Raw genomic sequence first — 19,095 nt, 5'->3', positions numbered from 1 at the left:
ATTGTCCATCTTATCATGGTCCCGTTTTAATGTGAGGTAACGTTATTCGCTGTCCAGTACACCTCCAATTTTGGCGTCATCTGCATTTACTAACTGTACCTGCTATTATCGCATCCAAGTCATTTCTACAAATGACGAAAAGTAGTAGGCCCAATACCGATCCTTGTGGCAATGCCCTGTCAAAGGCCTCCAGACTAAAAAACTACCCTCCACCACCACCCTCTTTTATCTTCGAGCCAGTTCTGCATCCAAGTTGCGAGGTCACCCTGTATTCCAAGAGATCTAACCTTGCTAACAACTCTTCCAGGGGGAACCAATTCAAACTGAAGTCCATGTCCATCACGTCTACCGAGCTTCTCTCATCAATCGTCCTTGTAGCTTCTTCAGAGAGCTCAATCAAGTTCGCAAGACATCATTTCCCACGCACAAAACCATGTTGACTATCCCTCATCAGTCATGGCCTTTCCAAATACGTATATATCCTGTCCATCAGAATTTTCTCCAACAAACATTCTACCATCGAAGTCAAGGTCACCGGTCTGTCGTTCCCTGGATCGTCCTTACCGTCTTTCTGAAATATTGGCACCACGTTCGCCAACCTCCAGTCTTCCGGAAAATCATTTGTGACTATCGATGATACAAATATCTCTGCAAGCAGTGCAGCAATAATTTCATGCGTTCCCCACAAAATTCGAGGTTACACCTGATCAGTTCCAGGGGACCTATTCACTTTGGTATGTTGCAAGACATCCAGCACTTCCTCCTCTGTAATATGAACATGTTTTATTGTGGCACCATCTACATATATATTCCATATCCTTCGGCACTGTAAAACCTGATGCATAATGCTTGCATAGTATTTCCCCCATCTCCTGCGGCTACACAAAAAGGCCACCTTACTCATATTTGAGAGGCCGTATTCTCTCCCTAGATATACTTTTTTCCCCATAAAATATTGGGGAAAACCATTTGGAGTCTCCTTACCCGTATTTACCAAAGCTATCTCATCCATTTTTTGCGCTCCTGATTGCATTCTTAAGTATACTCCAACTGCCTTTATACACTTCTAAGAATTCAGTCAATCCACCCTGTCTTTACCTGAGTTATGCTTCCTTGTTTTTCTAAAACGTACCGTCAATTTCTCTGTTCATCCAGCATTCCCTCCACCTGCTAGCCTTTCCGTTCATCACAGCAGGAATGTGCAGTGTCTGTTCTTTCGTTTTCTCAATTCTGAAGGCTTCCCTTTTTCCATCTGTCCATTTACCTGCGAACATCCGCCCCCAATCAGCTTCTGAAAGTTCATGTGTAATACCATCAAAATTAACTGTCCTCCAATATACAACTTCAACGTTCAGATCTGGTCTATCCTTTCCCATCACTGTTTTAAAATTAGTAGAATTATTCTCGCTGGCCCCAACGTGCTCCTCCACTGACGCTTCCTTTATTTTCCATGATCAGGTCATGATTTGTACCTTCTCTAGTAGGTACATCCACACACTGAATATAAAAATGTTCCTGCACACACTTACCAAGTCCTTCTCCATCTAAATCCTTAACACTATCGGAGTTCCAGTCTATGTTTGGAATGAAAAATTCCCTTACCATAACCAACTTATCTTTTTTTCCGGTGAGAAAACAGGTCTCCTTTCAAATTTGTTTCTCAATTTCCCGCTTTAGGTGGTCGATAATATAATCCCAAAAAAGGTGATCACCATCATTTCTTATTTCTCAGTTCCACTCAAATTACTTCCCTGAATGTATTTTCAGGAATATCCTCCCTCAGTGCAGCTGTAGTGATATCCCGTATCAAAATCGCCAATCCCCACCATCACTTGCATCACTTTCTGCCCTTACAGTAGCATTCATATCCTGTGATATCAAGCTCCTCATCCTGTCCATCCCTGAGCCACGTTTGTGTAATTGCAATGATATCCCATTCCCATGATCCTCAGCAGGCCCTACCTTGCTCTGCCTTATCTGTTACACCTCTTGCATCTAAATAAATTCAGTTTAATTTATCAATTCTACCTTGTTCGCTGCTTTATCTCTGATTCCCCTCACTGTTTGACTCGCTCCATTCCTCAACTATCTCCCTGGGTCTCAACTCTCCGCCTGACTAGTTTAAATTCTCCTGAGCAGCTCCAATAAATTTCTCTGCCAATATAGTAGTCCCCTTCCAATTCAAGTGCAATTCGTTCTTCTGCAGAGGTCACTTCTACCCAGAAGAGATTCCAAGTATTCAAAAATGTGAATCCTTCTCCCATGAACCAATTCCTCAGCCATGCCTTCATCTCCTATCACCACCCTCACTCGCTTCTCGCACCGGGGGTTATACAGATATTACTACTCTCGAGGACATCCTTTTTAAATTCCTGTCAAATGCTCTGCGTTCTCGCTTCAGAATCTAATCCTTTTCTCATGCTATGTCGTTGGTACCAATGCGTACAATGATGACCGACTGGGTGCTTTCCCCTTTGAGAACATTCTGCACCCTCTCTGAGACGTCCTTGATCCTGGCACAAGGGAGGCAATACACCTTTCTAACGTTTTCGCTGCCAGCCACAGAAACTCCTGCCTATTCTTCAGAACAGGGAGTCCCCTAACTCAATCAATCTCTTGGACCTTGACTTGCCTCTCATTCCATCAGAGTCAATCTCGACACTAGAAATGTGGCTGTTCGTGCTACATTTCCCTGAGATTGCATCACTCCCTTTATTTTTTAACACAGCATGATTGATTAAAATGGGAACTGCCATAGAAAATTCATGTACTAAAAGCCTACCTCTGATACCTTTCGTTGAGTTAATCCATATATGTGACTTTATCTGCGATTTTGTCCCTTCCCATATCTGCCATCCATCACACACCTTGGACTTGTCAATTCATGATTGCCTCTCACTGGAGCTCCAACTCTTGCATTCGATCTGATAGGATACGCAACCAACAGCAACATCTAAATCTCATCTTTAACTATATGCTTCAAATACTGAGAGGCATTCTTAATCCTTGCACAGGGAAAGCGACGGATCATTCTAAATATATACTCATTGCCACAGAGTCTCCTGTTAATGCCACTGTCAGTGGAGTCCCCTGAATCAATAATTCTACTACGTCTTGTCAAACGTTGTCTCACATCCAATTCGTTTCTAGTATTTAATAAACGACGGCTCTTCCAATTTTCGAGGAGTGACTGTCCCCTTTCCAAGAACTGAATGTCTGTTTGATAGAGATATAGCTACCTTCTTAAGTTTCCTGGAAGACACCCATCTATCTGACTGAATTTGCTGGATAATAAAGTTTCAAAATCTTCTAGCCATCTCTCTCCGTACGTTGTATATGGACTCAGTAACATTATGTCGCAAAAATAGGATGGTTCACATCACTATGTGTTACCTTTCATTATCTACATAAAATAATGTTCAAATGGAAAAACATTTAAATATACATAGACATCAAAAGTATAAAAACTAAATAAAGTCATCCATTTCGCTAATTAACTGAATAACACGATTCCTCTTCAATAAATTCCTCGAACAATAAAAGTCTTCTCTAAAACTGAACATGAATAGGGCTCTCCAGAATGAAGGCACAGCTCCTTATTTATAAAAAAAAACTTGTCATTTTCGAAACAAAAATCTTGTGAATTGTGAAAAATCGAAACCTTTGAAGACGTATACAGCCTGTCCTAATTTCATTGTAGACCAACTTTAACAACATTCATTAAAAATAAAACTGTGTTTTTAAAAATTGTTGTGATTGTTTTCCTTTTTTTTATTCTGGTTTGTTTTTGACTATTAATAAAATAAATGTATAAATAATCTTATATTAATAAACGAAAACGAATACATTAACGGCAAAAAAGAGAGTACCATACATCTGTAATTCTGCCTGCAACCCAGCAGCAGCTGTATGATCCATGCTGCTCTAAAAATGTTTAATTTTTATTTACACTTTGAGAACAGTGGCGTATGTTCTAATATATTTCTTCCAATTTAAAGTCGACTTGCCGACATGAATTGATTTCCGACTGTATCTATGATGCAGATTTGAATTGAACACTTTTCCTTATCATTTCAGCACTTTTAAAAATAAATTTAACAGTATGTGTCCATACAGCTCACGAAAAATGTTTTCAGCTCTGATTATTGCACAAAATGTTACAAAAACCAATATCCAAGTCCACATCAAATACTAATCTTGCAATGAACGGCTCCTAAAGCTACAGTAATCCAATATTAATTACTTTCAAGTCTTACGAGCAAAATATAAAGAGAGGTATGGTATAACATGTGAATTCAGCTCCATGTCCAAAATAAAATGCGTGGATCCCTCATAAAAAGGCCCGAAATGCATCACGTCGTAAATTGACCAAGATGAGAAAACAAGAGGTTCAAATGCAACATTCTCCTTTGGGGAATAATATCTGGAGATCAGAAATAACCAAGGCTTATTTGTTAGCTTCCTAAACCATGATGATGAAAATGTGAGGTATGAGCTTTAGGGCGGGGAATGATAAATAATATTGTGGATGGCAGAACGATTAGCTGGGTGGTTCGTAGTGATGACGAACGTTTTCGCTTTCAGAAGGATGTAAGTCGATTTTTCTGGTGGCCAGGTCAAAGGTTGATGACATTTTACACTGATAAAAGTGAAGTGATGAATTTTGCAATTTACAAGACAGAGCGTACGCAGACTATGAAGAGCGGCTCGATGTATTTTTAAAGCAGAGAAGATTGAGACGGGCTGCTAATCGAGGTATTGAAGAGTGTTACGGGTAAACAAACGGCAGCTGCTTTCCTTAATCGAAGGCTCTATAACAAGGAAACACAAGGAAACACACTTTTAAAATGAAAGTGGTCCAAACCTTTGTCTGTAAAACTTACGAAAATCTTTCCTCTTTCTATACATATATATTCGGTTTCAAAATATTTCAACATTTATATTGCCTCCCGAAAAGCTTGATGCAGGGGTTTTCCCTTTCTGATCCAGGTGCCCTGTTTCTGCTCCCTCAGTTTCGTAATGTGTCCATTGAAATAATATACTGTTTTGCCATTCAACTCACCACGTGCTCAAACACGGACATATTTCCCAAACTGTGATCCAAAGACTAATCGCGTCCCTTGAACAACTTGACCTCTTTATATACACATGTCGACTTCACATCCGCAAATCAAAATATTTTAAAAAAATAGATTTTGACCACATTCCAATGTACTGACAGTGTGATATTTTTACTTGATATTTAAACTACAGAGTTGTGACAATGCTAAATTGTTTTGTTTTCCCATAAGCCAGTTGACAGTCAGCAGTAACAGCAAATTATCATTAAAACTCAATAAAATGGGCAACTCTTGAATTCTGATCTAAATTATCAGTTGTCCCTTTATTATGAAATACGAATGTTAATTATGAACTGACAGTCTGACTGCAACGTTTTGATTTGGTTTTGTCTTGGCAATTAAACACCAAGAATTAAGAACGGAGATAGGCATGCTCTGTCAATCAACAAGGCTTGACTGAGTTTGTTTCTCCAAAATACTGTCTTGTTCTCTACACACAGCAATGTGAATCTCCCTGAACTAAACCTCTCGACTCCTGCCACCCTAACCACCAACGGTGAATAAAATTCAAGGAACTGCAGATCGAATAACATAAGCACACAGGAATTAGGAGCAGGAGTAGGAAATTCAGCACTTCGATTCACTGCACCATTTAATCTGATCATGGATACTCTTACCCTGGTCGCAAGATAACTTTGTGCAGCTCACATCATGAATATATAATTGTAGAAACACTTCTTTCTAACCTTATTTTTTGCCATAAGTGCTAGGCTTTCATTTACCTTTCTTAATATATGTTCACCTGCATACATACTTTCTGCGAGTCATGCGCAAATACATCTCGAACTTTCATCATTGAAGCACTTTGAATCTGTGTCCTATTTAATTAATCATTTGCCCTTTATATTTTCCCCGCCAAAACACACATCCTCGCATTTAGCCACATTAAACTCCATCTGCCACGTGCTGTCCGAATCGACCAGCCTACCAATGTTCATCTGTAAACTCTTTATGTTCTCATCACAGCCAGTTTTAGAAATTATTTTGGTGTGAGCTGTGAATTTTGTTGAGACACTCTGCCTCTCCTTCAAGGTCATTTGTATAATTTGTATGTCGTTGAAGTCTGAGTGCTGAAACCTGCAGCATCTCATTCCAAGACTCTGCTTTCTATCAGTCAGCCACTCCTCTAATCAATTCAAAAATTGAATCTTAACCTCAGGACCTACCCTTCTAAATCAGCCATAAATGTGGCACTTCGTCAAGTGCCTTCTGAAAGTCCAGATATAACACATCGAGATATTTCACTGGATCCCCATTATCATCTTGCTGGTTACATTCTCATGAAATCCAACGGTTTTGTCAAGCACAAGGTACGCAATAAGAAACCGTGGTAACACCGCTGAATTGATCTTTGTTTTTCCACGTTTTCAGTTATTCAGTACTTTACACTTGACTCATACCTGTTCTTCACTGCAGCGGACAACCGCGTTGGTCTATTGTTTCCCACTTCTTGACTGTATCTTATTTTTAAAAGGAGTGTCATATTAGCAATTTTCCAATACTTTGGCACAGTTCTAGAATCCAAGGCTTGTCTTTTTTAAATATTTTAACTAATGCATTCACTACTACTGCTGTCACGTTCTTTCATACCAATGGGTGAAGGCTATCATGCCCGAGGGCCTTATCTGGCTTTAATCCGAACAATTTATTTAATACCTACTTTGTCGTCGGCGTACTTCCGTCAAGATCCTTTTTTTTGTTGTTTTAAATTTTGCGAAGAAATTTAAACAGAAGATATTGGTTATCCCTCCGCGATTTCGCAGTTTCCCATTACTACCTCGTTATTTTCCTTCTCTAAAAGGCCAACGTTTACTTCTCCTTTTTTACATAAGTGGAGAAGAGTTTGGTGCCAATGTTTATGCTCGTTTTCTTCAGCAGTGTTCTGTTTGATTTTGATAAGGTTCCCCATGGCAGTGTCTTGCAGAAAAATACCGAGTCTTGTCTACTGATGTTATTCGATCTGCAGTTCTTCGGATTTTATTCACCGCAGGTGGTTGGGGTGGCAGGAGTCGAGAGGTTACGTTCAGGGAGATTCACGTTGCTCTGTGTGCAGAGAAAAAGACAGTAATTTGGCGAACCAAACTATGGGTGATTTAGCGGTTTGGATCAGAAATTGGTTAGCTGAAAGAAGACAGGAAATGGTGGTTGATCCGTAATGTTCATCTTGGTGTTCAGTTACTCGTAGTACACTGCAAAGGTCTGTTTTGAGTCCACTGTTTTTTGTCATTTTTAAAAAATGACTTGGATGAGTGAGTAAATTTGCAGACAACACTAACGTCAGTAGAGTTGTGGATCGTGCAAAAGGATATTGTATGTTACAGAGAATCATAGATATGCTGCGGAGCTGGGCTAAGAGGTGGCAACTGGAGTTTAAAGTGGAAAAGTGTGAAGTGATGCACTTTGGAAGGAACAACAGGAATGCCGAGTTTGGAATAATGGTAAGATTCTTGGTTATGTGGATGATCAGAGAAATCTTGGTGTTCAGATATATACATCCTTGAAAGTTGCAACCCAGATTGATAGTGTTGTCAAGAATGCATACAGTGTGTTAGCTTTTGTTGGTGGAGCGATGGAGATTCGGAACTATGAGAACATGCTGCAGTACTACAAATCTCTGATGCGGCCACATTTTGGGTATTACGTATCGTTCTGGTCGCCACATTATAGAACGGATGTAAACTATTTTGAAAGGGTTCAGAGAGGATTTACTAGGATGTCGTTCGGTATGGAGGGAATCTTTTACGAGAAAAGGATACGCGTCTTGAGCCTATTTTCGCTGGAGAGAAGATTAAGAGGTGACGTAATTGAGATATATAAGATAATCAGAGGGTTAGATAGTTTTGATAGATAAATAATTTTTCTTCGGATGATGATGGCTAGTACGAGGGAACATAGCTTTAAATTGAGGGGTGATAAGTATTGGACAGATGTTAGAGGGAGTAGTAGGGATGTGGAATGCATTGCCTGAAATAGTAGTAGACGCGCCAGCTTTAAGGCCATTTAAATCGTTATTGGCTAGCCATATCGACGAGAATGTGATACTTCACGTGTGATGGGATTCAGATTGGTTCCACAGGTTGGCACAACTTTGAGGCCGAAAGGCTGTAATGTTCTATGTTCGATGTTCGGCGTTCTAATGTTTTTGTCAAGTCGACATGGGTCAACTCCTTCCTCAGGCCTGTATAATTATCTTTGTCCAACTCTACAACTCTGATATGTTACTCTCTCTTCACTCTTTCAATCTGAATGTGAAACTCCTGCATCTTGTGGTCACTGTTTCCAAGAGAATCCTGTCCTCAATGTGTAATACCAAATCTAAGAAAGCCAGTTCTCTGGTTGTTTTCATGCCATGTTGCCAAATTGATTTATCCAGTTGATATGCATGTTCAAATTATCGTAATTACTCTTGTGCCCTTCTGATAAGCCATCATCATTCCTTGGTTTATGCTATAACCTACGATGAAGTAGTTTTTGGCGGGTTGGTGTTTGTGCGATGTAAATCACTCCTACCGATGTATTTCATTTCATTATTTTGACCCACATTGAGTCGTGCTCATTCTTAATACAGCCTTGAAATAATCCGTAATCAATTCCACTTGTTTTTCCTTCTTGTCTGAATACTAAGTGTCATTGGGCATTAGTAAATACGTTTCCGTAATCCCCACCAGGCCATTCGTATTTGTTTCTGTTAGAGTGTCACGTCGTTTATTTCGTTCAAAATACTGAATGCACTTTCGTACAAGGCACTTAAACAAGTTTGATGGATTTGTCTTTCTCTTTTAATACCTTTTGAGCATGGCACTTTCCACATCTGCCATCATTATTCAATGATCCCCAGCAATAATAAACCAATTATTACTCCAACGTTCACCTCAAGATTTTCATTTTTTCTGATATCTTCCCTCTCCATTAGACTGACTCTGTCTGTTTATATAATTAACGTCTACGTTCTGCTCAGTTTCTGATTTGTTGCTTTGTTTCCCAGCCTCCTGTCTTATTAGACCAAATCTAACTGAGTTGCACTACCAAACATCCCTGCAATGATGTTGGTACCACTCTTGTTGAGAGGCATCATGTCATTTTGGTACAGGTCCCACCTACAAGTCTCTGGTCAGACAACGTTTGGAGTATTGAACGCCTTTTGTGGCCCCATATCGCAAGAAGGCTGTTCAGCCTTGCAGTGTGTTCAGTGGAGTTTCACAACAATGGTCTGAGGAATGAAATGCTTAACATATGAAGAATATTTGAGGACTGTAGGTCTATACTCATTGGATGTTAGAAGTCTAATGGGGATCTAATTGAAACATACAGAATACTGAATGGCCCAGACAGAGTGGATGTTAGGAAGATGTTTGTATTGGTATGAGAGACTGGGCAGAGCTTCGAGTGAAGGGAAAACCTTTTCCAACGGAGATACCACAAAACCTCTTCAGTGATGGAGGAGTGAATCTATGGAATACATTACGACAGAAGGCAGTGAAGTCCAGATCACTAAGTAGATTTAAGACTAAGGGAGGTAAATTCTCGATTATTAAGGGGATCAAGTATGATGGGGACAAAGCTGAAGAATGTGGTTGATAAAACTTCCAGTCATGATTGAATGGCGGATAAGTTTCAATGGGCTAAATGGATAATTTCTGCTACGTGGTCTTATGATCTTTATTGTGGACTCGACATTGTGCAAGGTGGTGGTTATTACCAAATAAATTGCAAGTGATCAACGTTGTGTGGTCAGCGGCTTTTTAATTTGTGGAGTAAACAAGAAATGCTAGACATCGCATCAGTTCAAGCAGCATCCGTGGACAGAGAGCAAGATAATCTGTTGAGTCGAGGTGCCAGTTGCCTGTTGCTCAGTGCTCATCTTTTATTTCATGGAGTTTACAATAGCATTTCCACATACTGCTGACACAAATGCGAGCGTTTGTGTTGTATGTGGATGTGTCAGCGAGAGCAAGACAGAGAAAGCGCTGGTGTGAATGTCCAGTTAAACCCGATTGACACTTGTTACCTTTATAACCTGAGTTGGACTCCACAGCATGCTCTGTATTTGTAAGTCTTCGCATGCCCCATAGCCCTCGAAATCTTTTGAACCAACTTTGGGACATATTTCCCTCTGTAAGTCTATGAACTTCATTTTCCCCATCAGTTCATACAGGTTTCAGATTCGATTACATTACAGTGTGGAAACAGGCCCTTCAGCCCAATAGGTTCACACTGGCCCGTCGAAGCGCAACCCACCCATACCCCTACATTTACCCCTTACCTAACACTACAGGCAATTTAGCATGTCCAATTCACCTGACCTGCACATCTTTGGACTATGGTAGGAAACCGGAGCACTCGGAGGAAACCCACGCAGACACGGGGGATCGCGCAAACTCCGCACAGTCAGTCGCCTGACGCGGGAATTGAACCTGGGTCTCTGGCGCTGTGAGGCAGCAGTGCTAACCACTGTGCCACTGTGCCACCGTGCCGCCCACTTTATAATATCGTTCAGTCCCTTATCACACTTCATATGTCTGAGATAACTGCCAGCATCTTCAAGGCTGCTTTATTATCTCATTAAAGACAAACAATATTTCAACTTCCTACAACACTCTTCTTGCTATGAGAAACCTCGCTCTAACTTTAAAATCTGCTTCAGCATTTTCGTAGTCTTTTGTCAGTTTCTGAAACACTCTGTCTTTAGAATTGCTAGATTGTATTTAGTGACTGTATTTGAAGCCTGTTGTAATCTAATATAATCGCTAAAATCCTGAGTGAATAACTGATTGACCCTTCATATGAAGATTTGTCTTTTATTGTTCTTTTGTTCAATATTTTGGCATTACATTATATCATTGTAGTCCTTTTCCTTTGTTACCTTGGACTTCTCTCATACTAATGTAATTTGCTTCGTTTGATTTTCAGATTGCTATGTGTGCTTGGAGTGGTCCTCGTTAAACGTGATAATTTATTTAAATTCCATTGTATCGCCCAAACGCCCAAGGCCCCACACAACTGCCAGCCAAGGATGGAGTGACCTTAACCAATGAAAAGTAAGCCAACAAAAAACACACTTCAGAGGCCTCCTCAAACAGGTCTCTGTAATCTATCCGAGCCTTGTTGACCATACACGCTACACACCACAGATTCAGTAATGCCCCGGCCCCACAACAAGTCGAGAAGGCAGTCCATCAGCTCAAGGCATTGGAGCAGACCGTAGCCCGGCTGAGGCATTCGAGTGCGTAGGCACTGAGCTCCTAGTCTAGCTACACGTTATTGTTTGTCTTACCGAGAAGGTGGAGAGCATTCCAGGAGAGCTCCAAGAAGTCACCGTGATAAGTATCTTCAGAAAGGGGACCTATACCGCCAGTGGCAGTTGCAGAGGAATCTCCCTATTGTCCAGCATTGGAAGAGTCAACTCAAAGCTCCTGCCCAATGATCTTCTCCCTGTAGCCGAAGATCTCCTCATGAAATAGCAGTATGGCTTCCGGCCAAGGAGTGCTGCAATGTAAGTGAGTTTCACCGTGCGACAGCTGCAGGAGAAATACAAAGAACAGACCATCCATCTGTACATGGCTATCTTCAACGAAACAAAGGCATTTGATACCGTCACACCCGGGAAGGATAATTAAGCGTCTTTCTTGCTTTGGCGAAAACATGAAGTGAGTCACTATACTCCGCCTGCTCCACGAAGAAATTGGATTTATGGTAATGATAAATGGCTCCACACGGATTCGTTCCACGTTACGACCGACGTCAAACTGGGCTGTCTCATTGCCCCAGCACTGTTCCCGATTTACCTCGCTGCAATGTTTCACCTCAGCGCCAACATTCTCCCCGCTGGAGTGGGGTTAACCTTCAGAACTAGCAGGAAATTAATCAATCTTCATCCGCATTCAAACCAAAACCAAACTCAGGTCAACAAGTGTCATCAATCTGCAGTACTTGGATGGCGTTCCTGTGTGTCCAAGCTCAAAGAGTGTACACTAGAGCATTTTTAGTGCCTTTACAGGAATATATGAGAGCACCGGTCGTACCGTAATCGTCCACAAAAAGGCATCCAACAAATTGTCCCTGCATTGCGGAGTGAACCCCTGATCAACAAGATTGATGAGGTGGCCTTGGACTTTCCAATTCATAGAATGAGTCCTGTCTAATACAACAGATGTTGATGAAGAGAGCCACCACTACTCCCAGTATGTTAGCACAGCCTTCAGCCATCCGAGGTGAAAGGTGTTCGAGGACAAGAACATCAGTTCAAGCACAATGCCCATGGTTTCCAGAGATATTGTGGTTCCCAACCTCGCATATGGCTCTGAAAGAGATACCTCAAGGTGCTGGACCTGTCTCACCATCGCTGCTTGTACAAAGTCCTGTGATTCTGCTGGGTAGACAAACCCAAAGCGAGCGTCCTCGACCAGCTCAAAATCCCCAGCATCGAGGCACCTAACCAAATCCCCTTGGTCGGCAGCAAAGCGATGGGCACGTCGTCCCTTTGACCAACATGAGACTCGCCAAGCTGTTGTTGTACTTCCCGATTGTAGGTGAGCCCCAGATGACAAAGTGTCTCAGGATCACCTTCAAAACCTCAGTGGGCTGGTGCAACATTTCCGCAGACACATGTGCATTCCTGGGCCGAGACTGCGAAAGTGATGGAGGAGCATTGGAAAGACCTGGAGGCCCTCGAGATCTGATGTCGGGAAAAGCGGGAAAACAGGAGAAAACTGCAAAGGGGCTCACTGCCACACCAGCGCTCCACCTAACCCCTTATCACGGCCAACTGTTGCCGTCTATAGCAGAGATTGTGGAAGTGACATCGGTTTGTACACCCACCTGCAGACCCACCCTGAGTGGAGGAAAGTTTCACCCTGCTCTGTGACCCACTGCCAATGAGATGATGAAATATGAAGATTGCATTTCCTAAAAAATACCACAAATTCCAATAATTGCCTGCCTTATGCAGTGCCTAGCAATGTACTACTGTTACTGGGGCTAAATGCTGTCCTTGAACTTTAGTTTTCTCACCCTCATTCCCAAGAAATTGGACTCGTACTCATTCATAATCTGAGACACAATATTTTCTTGAACATCACATTGGTATCCCTAACTACGTGAGTATCCCATCCAGTTTCACATTCTGCCCGGCTTTCCACAATGTTTTGTAGATTTGAATATTAATTAACAGCATTTCTCTTCACTCAGTGACATGTCTCCGTTATATCATCAGCTCGAAATCCTAAGTTACAAGTGTATATATCTCATGGCAAATTCGTTGTTCATTTAAGTAAAGAATCAGTAATTTATTTTTTAATCACAATTTCCTGTCGCAAACATATTTGCTGATGTACAATTTTTGTTAATGTCTGTGCCTTCTTGTTTCCTTCTGGTTGTCTTCAGCCACATTCCAAAGGTGATCCAATATTTTAACCTTTCCTTTTGGACTTGTGACTTGTTATTCACCTTCGCCCTGTCTCCCCTCATCTGTGTCAGTTTAAATCATACTGTATAATCCTGGTCATATGACTTACCAAGACACTGGTACTAACACGGGATAATAGGAGGCCATCCCAGTATAATAGCTCACTCACCCGGAAAACTAGTAACAGTGCCCACTGACTCAAAACCACTTCTGACATCATTGTTTGATCTTAAAATCTTCCAGCAGTTAGTTGGTACCATTCAGTAACATTCCATGTCGTATGCCACACTGTATGGGTCTAATTGCTGCCTCTGCATAGGCCTCTTGTGTTTGTGGCTTGTCTGAGATCCTAAGTCAACAGGACTCCTCACTCCAAGGAGATACAGCAGCACAGCACAGGGATTGAGACTCGAGTTTCCTAGATATCTGGTGGACTGAATTCGAGTTTACATGTGTATCTCTCACTTCATCAGCCTAATCTCTGAGTCTGCCTATTTCTCTGTCGTTTGTAGTTGATCAGTAGATTTCCTGACTCAGCAGAATACAATTACATGTTTCGTCCATCACATCATTGAAGATGGTTTGGCAGCCAGAGAGATGGAAAGTGATATCTCGGGCTGTCTGTGAAACATGCAGCCGGTAAGATCATTCACAGTAAACAGCACAGGGAGAAGCTCGATATTCAGACGCACAAGACAAAACGAACACACTGTGCTGGACAAGGAACAGAGAAGTTCTCGGCTTCATTCAGTGTTGGTCATCCTGTGAGGGTCCTGATTTTGCCTCTGCTGTACCAGTTCTCAATGCCACACCCCAGGATACCCTGTTATCAATGTTGACCTACGTTGTAATGTACTCCAGTCCCTATAATTATTTTTTGTTTGCATCCTTCCATAGTCCACAAAAAGCTCTCTATCTCTGTCAACGTCTACAATCCCTAACACCCTCATCCGTGAACTTCCCAGTTGAGACAAACTATCGTTATGACTGTAAATCCCGACAGTCATGTCTATCCCTGTTGGCTTATCATACCTGGAGAAACCTCCATATCTAGACAGGCCAACAAGAGCTGAGGCCATACTGGATTTGGTTCTGGGTAACGAACCAGGCCAGGTGTTAGAATTAGAGGTAGGTGAGCACTTTGGGGATAGTGACCATAATTCGGTGATTTTTACTCTCGTGATGGAGAGGGATAAGTGTGTACTACAGGGCAAGAGTTATAGCTGGGGTCAGGGAAATTATGATGCGGTGAGGCATGACTTAGGATGTGTGGTTTGGAAAAGTAGACTCCAAGGCAAGAGTGTAAATGATATGTGGAGCTTGTTCAAGGAGCAACTATTGAGTGTCCTTGATAATTATGTACCTGTCAGACAGGGAGGAAAGGGTCGTGCGAGGGAGCCGTGGTTTAATAAGGAATTGGAATCCCTTGTTAAATGGAAGAGGGCGGCCTATCTCAAGATGAGACGTGAAGGTTCAATTGGGGCGATTGAGAGTTATAGGGTAGCCAGGAAGGACCTGAAGAGAGAGCTAAGAGCAGCAAGGAGGGGACATGAAAGGTCCTTAGTCGGTAGGATTAGGGAAAACCCTAAGGCTTTCTATAGGTATGTTAGGAATAAAAGAATGACTAGGGTAGGAATAGGTCCAGTCAAGGATAGTAGTGGGAAGTTGCGTGTGGAGGCGGAAGAGATTGGGGAGACACTGAATGAATACTTTCCTTCAGTATTTACTCAGGAACAGGGCATTGTCGTCGATGTGAATACTGAGTCACAAATAAGTAGAATGGATGGCTTTGAGGTATGTAGAGAAGAGGTGTTGGAAATCCTGGAAAAGGTGAAAATAGATAAGTCCCCTGGGCCTGATGGCATTTATCCTAGGATTCTCTGGGAAGTAAGGGAGGAGATTGCAGAGCCATTGGCCTTGATTTTTATGTCCTCTTTGTCTACAGGAGTAGTGCCAGAAGACTGGAGGATAGCAAATGTGGTTCCCTTGTTCAAAAAAGGGGAGTAGGGATAACCCTAGTAACTATAGGCCGGTGAGTCTCACTTCTGTTGTGGGCAAGGTCTTAGAGAGAATTGTAAGGGATAGGATTTATGCACATCTGGATAGGAATAATGTGATCAAGGATAGTCAGCATGGTTTTGTGAAGGGCAGGTCGTGCCTCACAAACCTTATTGAATTCTTTGAAAACGTGACGAAGGAGGTTGATGAGGGGAAAGCGGTAGATATGGATTTTAGTAAGGCGTTTGATAAGGTTCCCCATGGTAGGCTACTGCAGAAAATACGGAGATATGGCATTGAGGGTGAGTTGGAGGTTTGGATTAGGAATTGGCTGGATGGAAGAAGACAGAGGGTAGTCGTTGATGGCAAAGTTTCTTCATGGAGTGCCGTCACTAGCGGTGTTCCGCAAGGATCTGTTTTGGGACCATTGCTGTTTGTCATTTTTATAAATGACCTGGAAGAGGGGTTAGAAGGTTGGGTGAGCAAGTTTGCGGATGATACGAAAGTCGGAGGAGTTGTTGACAGTGAGGAAGGATGTGGCAGGTTACAGCAGGATATAGAGAAGCTGCAGAGCTGGGCAGAAAGGTGGCAAATGGAATTCAATGTAGCTAAGTGTGAGGTGATTCACTTTGGGAAGAATAACAAAAAGATGGGGTACTGGGCTAATGGTCGGATACTTGGTAGTGTGGATGAGCAGAGGGATCTTGGTGTCCATGTACACAGATCTCTGAAAGTTGCCACCCAGGTAAATAGTGCGGTGAGGAAGGCATATGGCGTACTGGCTTTTATTGGTAGAGGAATTGAGTTCCGGAGTCCTGAGGTCATGATGCAGTTGTATAAGACTCTGGTGCGGCCGCATCTGGAATATTGTGTGCAGTTTTGGTCGCCATACTATAGGAAGGATGTGGAGGCACTGGAACGGGTGCAGAGGAGGTTTACCAGGATGTTGCCTGGTATGGAAGGAAGATCGTATGGGGAAAGACTGAGACACTTGGGGCTGTTTTCATTAGAGAAAAGAAGGTTTAGGGGTGACTTGATTCAGGTGTACAAGATGATTAGGGGGTTAGATAGGGTTGACAGTGTGAACCTTTTCCCGCGTATGGAGTCGGGTATTACAAGGGGGCATAGCTTTAAATTAAGGGGGGTAGATATAGGACTGAAGTTCGGGGTAGTTTCTTCACTCAGCGAGTCGTAAGTTCATGGAATGCCCTGCCAGTAGCAGTGGTGGACTCTCCCTCTTTTTGGGCATTTAAGCGGGCATTGGATAGGTATATGGAGGATAGTGGGTTAGTATAGGTTAGGTGGGCTTGGATCGGCACAACATCGAGGGCCAAGGGGCCTGTACTGCGCTGTATTCTTCTATGTTCTATGTTCTATGTTCTATCTGTCGTATTGCCTTTAATCGCAACATTGTCCCGACCTGGGTGATCTTCTCCAGCTCCTGCAGCGCCCCTTGTCTGTGAAAAAACATTCTGTCCCTTGAACCGTCCTGATCTGTGTAATCTCTGCCAGACCTGCCAAACCGCCCTATCTTTGTCGCTATTTAACGCTCATATGAATCTGAACATCTATGTAATTTTCAATAAACTCCCGACCTTATTAACATTCTTGAGCTATTAAAATCATCCTTGTCTGTGGATTTCATCCTGTACTACCCTTCCTATTATGATCTTTAGTGTCTACAATCTGAATGATGACTATAAACCCCTCCACTGTCAAACACACTCAACATCTCTCAACTCTGCTGCTCCCTGCTACTCTTTCCATGCATGTAATCTTCTTCAGTTTCGACAAATATTTATACAATTAAGGTTTATATGACATCACTTTTTAAAATTACCTCCATGAGCTCCCATAATTCTCCCTGTGAATGTCACTCCATCCTACCGCTGCATACGTTTGTTTCACTGGAAACTCCTCCCATTCTTAAAGCAAACCCTAACTCTGTCATCTGTTCCAGTTTCACAGTCCTCCCTATCTCGGAAATATCTCCTCCTCTGACTCGGGACATCTGCATCACTAAATCCCAACAGTCACTGCCAGAGTATGGAGGAAAGCGGGGACAGTTAGCTGATTATACATGATCATATTGAATGGTGCAGCAGGCCCGTGTGATTAAATGACCAGTATCTGCCAGTGTTTCTCATTACATCCTGTATCCAAAACTGCCTCCAGTCCCCACAATCCTCCTTATATGTGCTATCTCCTCCTTCAGCCTAAGAACATTCCGTTTATGTAAAACGAGTTCCAATAACCTCCAACCCTCCCGATCTTTGTAACGTCGTTTTAGTTTGAATCTGTCCGTATCTCTGTAACATAATATCCTTCATTGTCGAAAGCCCTGCCGATACTTGTATGTCCCTCAGAACCCCTAACTTTCCCTATCTTTATAAGTGTCCTGCAACTAGAAACTTGCTGATTGCTGAAACCTCTTCAGTCACCGTGCTTCCTCTCTCTGTGTTACCTTCCCCTGCTTCCAGAAAACTTCTTCTTTGTAGGAGTACCTGTTGTCTCTGAACCCCACCTTATCACTGACCGCCAACTGCTTCCACTCCCCTCCCTAAATCTTTAACCTTTGACAGTCAGTTCAACGCCTTCCATTACTGAGAACTCCCCATTTGCCAAGGTTAATTCACTTCCTACAATGCCTATAAACATCTGAAGCCCACCCTCTCTTTAATCTCCAAGTCTCTCTATAATCCGTTTACTTCTGCAAACAAACAGAACGTCCATGCTTTTCTTAACTCATTCAATCCCATTCTTGCATTAACTAAAGATTGAAACACTCTTGCTACTGTCAGAAAACATTCGTCGCCTTGTAAACTGCACCTACTACTTCAGTGACTGCATAAACTCTTCCTTCCCCGAAAGCTCTCCCTTTCTTGGTAACCACCACCAGACCTGACAACTCTACAATCGATGGCTCCCTGAAAATCTTCCCGAGTTGGGTAGTCCCTTCAAACCCCTGCCGAACTCCTGATCAGTAGCACCAAACCCCAATCAATGTGGCTTTTCAGTTCCCGTGGGACTCACTTTCAAGTTCAGCTCATCCACTCAACATATACATCTGCAAACTTCCTTTTCTCCAAATTTTCGAACCTTATCTAAATAAACGTCAACCGTACATACAACCCACCCTACAGGAGGAACCTGTTTCAATTTATGCAATGGTTCGTTTCTATATAAATGTCCCCAAACCAGGAATCCTGGCAGATCCATAGCCTTCTTATCTATACAATCTCCAGAATTTATAAGCTTTCTAACAGCTGTAAATGTCTTCACTGATGACAAAGTTACATATCGCTGTTAGTTTCTCGAGTGCATACAACGTAATTCCCACTGAAACACTTTCTGTCTGTGTCACTGAGTCTATCTGCCTTCCCCTTCAGCAATCCGTATCGCAAATTCTACAATCGAATCCAGCTCCCTCGATCTCTGTAAATTTCTTCAATTCCCAAAACCCTTCCACCCAGTAACATTCTTGACGACTTATAGCTCTATTTACTTTTAAGATCCTGGAGCACCAGTAAGCCTCTCTGACTCTGGAACGTCAATCCAGTTGTTTAATCACAA

Source organism: Chiloscyllium plagiosum, unplaced genomic scaffold (genome assembly GCF_037043375.1).
Source record: "Chiloscyllium plagiosum isolate Xiang-an unplaced genomic scaffold, Cpla_swu_hap1 HiC_scaffold_39, whole genome shotgun sequence".
NCBI lineage: Eukaryota > Metazoa > Chordata > Chondrichthyes > Orectolobiformes > Hemiscylliidae > Chiloscyllium > Chiloscyllium plagiosum.
Note: the sequence above shows the minus strand (reverse complement) of the source record.